The following is a 6,000-nucleotide window of genomic DNA, read 5'->3' as shown; positions in this document are numbered from 1 at the left end:
TGTGTGTGTGTGTGTGTGTGTGTGTGTGTGTGTGTGTGTGAGAGAGAGAGAGAGAGAGAGAGAGAGAGAGAGAGAGAGAGAGAGAGATTTGGAGGTACGAAATGAAAAGGAAGTGTGGCTGACAACAAAAGCTGGTAGCTGCTTTCCTAAAGCTTTCTTATATGAAATAAAGGACGTGGGCACCAAGCATCCCTCAGAAAGGGCTCCACTGAAGGATACAAGGCTAGGATTGTGTATGGGACACTCAAATTCATCCAACCACCTAGTCTGTCCATTCAGCTAAAACTTTTAAGGCTCTACTTGGTGAGATTTGAACGTAGTATGCCCCTCTGAAACTTCCTCAGTGGCAGTGTTGGGAGATGGGGCCTGTAAGAGGTAATTAGGTCATTTAGATGCATTACAGCCTTTCCCTACTGGGTTAGTTCTGACAATAGTTGGGTGAGTTCTCATTCTTGAGGGACTGGATTAGTTATCTAGAGCGCAGACTGTTCTAAGGGGAAGTTACCCTTAGACTTGGCCTCTTCTGTACTTCCTGCTCCTCTTCTGCTTTTTTGCCATGTTATGGTGAAGCTTAGGGCCCTTGCCAGGTGTAGTCACCTGATCTTGAACTTCCGACCTCCAGAGCCACAAGCCCAATAAGTATCTTTCCTTTATAAATTACCTAGAATTGTGGTTTGAATGCGAAATGCCCCCATAGGCTCATGTGCCTGAACACTTGGTTCCCAGGTATTTCAGAAAGTTGCAGAACTTTTTAGGAGGTGGATCATTATTGGAAGAGAGTCACTGCAAGTGGGCCTTGAGGTCTGATATCTAGACCCTATTCCTCATCTGTATCTGCAGAAACATCCCCATTCACTATGGCCTCCCATTATGAATCCACCTGTGATGTTGAGCACCCAGCGTATGTTAGTTATTTGTATGACTTCTTTTGAGAAATGTCTGTTTGTGTCTGTGGCTATTTATAAATTGTGCTATTTGGTTTTTGTTACTGAGATTTTTTTTAGTTCCTAGTATTTTCTGGCTATTGGCCTTCTGTCAGATGAATAGTTGGCTAATATTTTCTCCCACTGTGCAAGCTGTCTCCTCAACCTACTGTATCCACTGCTGTCCAGAAGCTTTTAGTTTGATGTAATCCAATTTGTCTGGTTTTGCTTTTCTTTTCTATAGTTGTAGGGTCTTATCCAAAACTCTCCTAGCCCATTTCAATGTCTTGAAATATTTCTCCTAGATTTTCTTCTAGTAGTTCATAATTTCAGGTGTTACACTTAAATCTTTAATTTTTTGTTGCTGCTTTTGCTTTGGATTTAGAGACAAGGTCTCTTGTAGCCCAGGATGGTCTCAAACTCCTAATCTTCTTGCCTCCGCTTCTTGCATGCTGGAACTATAGACACATGCTATCCCATGAAGCTTTTTAGTCTGTTTTTGTAATTGGTGAGACTGGGGTCTAGTCTTAATTTCTGAATGTGGATATCCAATTTTCCCAACACATTTATTGAAACATATCATCCTTTCTTCTGTATTTCATTTTTAATGGTGCTTTTAATCCTCTGAGTTCACAATGCATTAATGGGCTGAGACCATAATTTCAAAGTTACTGTTCCAGACTAGCAATTTTCAGTAGACTTTGGGGTGGGGTTCAAACTGCACCCCCAAGCCTCTGAAGATAACACAAATATTTGTTGATGTTTAGAGGCCCTTTCTGTAGCATCTGAAGCTGAATATGGAGGTCCATGCCTGTAATCTAAGTTGCTGCAGGACTGAGTCAGGAGAATTAAGAGTATGAAGACAGCCTAAGTTACACACAAGGCTCTGACTCTAAAACAAAACAAAACAGACACTTAATTGTGGACTCTGGGTTACAGGGTAGGATGCTACCAGTATGTAGCAAGTACCTGCCAACAACATTGCTAAATATCCTACAATGTGCAAATAGTCACCCACAACAAAAGATATCTGGCTACTTGTGCCATTAGCACTATGGTTGAGACAGTTTAGAATAGACGCATCTCTGATTCTTTCATCAGTAGTACCCAAACCCGAGAGCTTCCTAATGAGGCAAACTTCCCCCTAAGAAGGGTGAAAAACATACAAAGCTGTCAAGTGTTTGTTTGTTAAAAGAACATGAAAAATAAAGCAGTCATCTATCACCTCTAAGAATAAGATCTCTTACACTAAAATTCAGCAGAACAATCCTACATTCCTTCAAACTGAATACATTTAGAAGTATAACAAATGTGCTTCATTGCCTTTTCAGCCTGCTTGTCACCTTGGTTTACTTAAAAGACTGTCACTGACCAGCACTGGTCAGGTCCATAGTCTTTCATAGATCTCTATCCAGACATGAATTTGAAGGGAGCTGGTCCACAGTTAGCTCAAGGCCAAAGATATTTGAATATCCCATACTGCTGAATTAAGAGCTTTATCTTCCAGACCAGGTGGGAAGGTACAGGCTGAAATTCATACCAGAAAGAAGAACCCATCTACAGACTCTCACCAGCAGTGCCAGAATTTTCCTTTAGAAATAGGCTTGCCTTCTCCACTTTTATTCAATATAGTGCTTGAAGTCTTAGCTAGAGCAACAGGAGATGGAAATAAAAACAATATAAGTAGGAAAGGAAGAAACTAGTTTCTTTGTTTGTACATAATAAAATTCTATACAGAAAAGACTACGAAGACTCCACCAGAAAATTCTTTGATTTGATAAAAACTCTTAAAGTGGCAGGACACAAAATCAACATATAAGAATCAGTAACCTTCTTATAGACGAATAAGAAACATGTCAAGAAAAAAATCAGAGAAACAATCCTATTCACAATTACCTCAAGAAAAAATATACCTTGGAATAAATCTGATATGGAAGACCTCCACAATGAAAGCTTTGAAACATTAGAAGATGAGAAGACCTCCCATGTTCATGACTGGAAGAATTAACATGAAGAAAATGGCCACCTTACCAAAAGCAATCTACAGATCTAATACAATCCCCATCAAATTCCAATGCCATCATTTGCATAAACAGACAAGTAGCCAGCCCTAAACAAGGCATTTATATTACCCCTTCTAAGATACCAGGAACATCCTAGAAGAGGAAATGGAAAGAATGTAAGAGCTGGATGATAGGGAGAAAGACTAGGAAATGCCCATCTTCTGGGCAGATCACAGTCAGTGCAGTCATGAACTCACAGCAACTGTGGTACTTGCTCTGGGTATACACAAGACTGGGCTTGTCAACAGTCAGTTTTAGAGGGGAGACCCACTCATGGGGGCTCTAACCCTCCTGCTGAACTATTGGCCACTGAAGAATTCCGAGAGAGGGGAAGCCATTCCATTGCATAGTCACTGGTGAGCCCCCAGGCTCCGACAGATAATTCCAAACCCATGGTCACACAGACCGCCTTGGTCAAATTCAGTGGATTACAAAACAAAACAAAATGATGTGGGAAAGGATTTGTAAGAGAGGGATCACAGGGGCAGGGTGGGAAGTAAGATTAATCAATGCATTTTATACATCTATGAAAATATCAAAGAACAAATTTAATTAATAAAAAGATATTAAAAATTGTTTTCAGATAAAACCATTCCACAATGTAAATACTAAATTACTAAAAGTATTTCATGTTGTATCAGAACTCATATCAAAACCTTATCTCCTATGCTTCAAATGTGTAAGCTTTAGAAACTTTTGATTCTAAGCTTCCAGATAAAGAAGGGAAAGAGTAAGGCGATGTAATCATAAATGAGGGGCATTTTCACTCAGTCTGTGAACAAGATTAGCCTGAAATAATTGATAGCGTCCTTAAAGCAGGAGATGCTGTCCTAGCTCTGTAACCAACCACCATTTGTTCTTAGGCAAGTTGTTTCTCTTAAGATCAAATTTTAACAAGAAATTTTTCTGCTTTGATTTACTTGATTTTTATGAAGATTTTATGACACAATATGAAATAGTATCAAAAAATAGAAAAGCAGGGGCTGGAGAGATAGCTCAGCAATTAAGAGCACTGGCTGCTCTTGCAAAGGACCCAGGTTCGATTTCCAGCACCCACATGGCAGCTAGCAACCATCAGTAACTCCAGTTCCAGGGGAATCCGATGACCTCTTCTGACCTCTCCAGGCATTGCACAACATGGGTGCACTAACAGGCACCCATTCATGCACATAAAAATAATAAATAAATATCTTAAAAATAGAAAAGCAATTGAGTAATTTGTTTTTTAAAATTCAACTATTTTAGAATACTAAATAAAACCCATGTTTTATTTTTTTAAAGTCATTATGTAAGTGCTAAAGACCCCAGAGAGCCAAAGCAGTTCTTAGCAAAAAAAAGAGTAACACCAAAGGCACTGCCATGCCTGATGTGAAGTTGTACAAATATAGTAACAAAAAAGCAACATGGGGGACTGAAGAGATGGTCTGGCAGTTAAGATCACTGACTGCTCTTGCAGAGGACCCAGGTTAGAATCCTAGCACCCATATGATGGCTAACAACTGTCCATAACTCCAGTTCCAAGGGATCCAATGCCCTCTTCTGACCTCCTTGGGCATTGCACGACACAAGTACAACTTACATACATGTAGGCAATATACATATACTCATACACATAAAATAAAAACAATAAATAAAATTAAATAAACAACAACATGGTACTGGCACAAAATCAGGAATGTAGATCAATGGAATAAAAACAGATGACCCAAATATAAACCCACACAGTTAGAAGCACCTAATTTTTGACAAAAATGACAAAATTATAAATTAGGGGGAAAAAAGCCCTCTTCAATAAATAATGTTGAGAAAACTGAATAGTCACTTGTAGAAGAATGACACTAGACCCCTATCTCTCACTCTGCACAAAAATCAACTCCAAAGGAATCAAAGACCTTAATGTAATACCTGAAATTCTGGAACTATTAGAAGAAAACTTAAAGAAAACACCAAGATACAGGCGTAGGCAAAGAGTAACCAACAACTGACGAATGAACCTAGAGAAGTCAAAACGGTTATATACAGCAAAGCAAACAGTTGTTAAACTGATGAGCAGCCTAAAGACTAGAATATCTTTGCTATCTATATGTCTGAAGGAGGGTTAATAACAACTAGAGTATACAAAGAACTCAAAAATCTAAATGGGAAATCAAACAACAAAATCAATAATGAGCTAATGAACATGAACAGTTCTCAAAATATGAAATATAAATGATCAATAAACATATGAAAACATTTTTAACCCCATTAGCCATCAGAGAAATACAAACTAAAACTACACTAAATTAAAACTACACTGAGATTCTATCTCACCCCAGTCAGAATGGCAATCATTACAAAAACAAATGACAAGTGCTGGCAAGGATTTGCACAAAAGGGAATCCTTATACACTTCTGGTGGGAATGCTAACTCATCCAGTGACTATGGAAGTCAGTATGGAGAGTGTGAAAAAATTAACAATAGATCTACACTACGATCCAGTTACATCACTCTTGGGTGTTTGCTCAAAGGACTCCAAGTCACTATATCACAGAGATACTGCATGTCAATGTTTAATGCAGCACTATGCACAGTATCTAAGTTCTGGAACCATCCTAGGTGTCCAACAGCAGAGGAATAAAGAAAATGTGATATAGATATGCAGTGGAACTTTTTTCATCCATAAGGAATGCAGTTACACTGTTTATAGGAAAAATGAATGCAACTGGACATTAAGAAAATTAAGCCAGATTCAGAAAGACAAGAATGTTTTTTTCTCATTTATGATTCTTAGATTTTATAGAGATACATAAAATCATGTATATGTATATGACATAAAAGCAAAGTGAAACTGTCTAGCAGAACAAAAGAGACTAAAGAGAGATAAAGAAGAAGGTAAGGGAGTATGGGGAGATCATATCTAAAGTATATTATCTACTTATACGAAAATATCCTTATGAAACCTAGTACCGTGTACAATGAAAATATGCCATGAAAATTTAATTTTGTAAAAAAGAAAGAAACAGACTCTGAAGTC

The 6,000-nt window shown here is 38.1% G+C and overlaps 1 protein-coding gene across 3 annotated transcripts in view; it reads right to left on the bottom strand.

The window, feature by feature from the left end:
- The window catches only part of CUNH9orf135 (chromosome unknown C9orf135 homolog), a 112,974-nt gene that overhangs the window by 55,755 nt on the left and 51,219 nt on the right, over nt 1-6,000 (bottom strand). The window lies entirely within an intron of this gene.

The sequence above is a fragment of the Nannospalax galili genome, unplaced genomic scaffold, assembly GCF_000622305.1.
Source record: "Nannospalax galili isolate Female #2095 unplaced genomic scaffold, S.galili_v1.0 scaffold761, whole genome shotgun sequence".
NCBI classification, from domain to species: domain Eukaryota; kingdom Metazoa; phylum Chordata; class Mammalia; order Rodentia; family Spalacidae; genus Nannospalax; species Nannospalax galili.
This window is presented reverse-complemented; position numbering and strand designations above follow the sequence as displayed.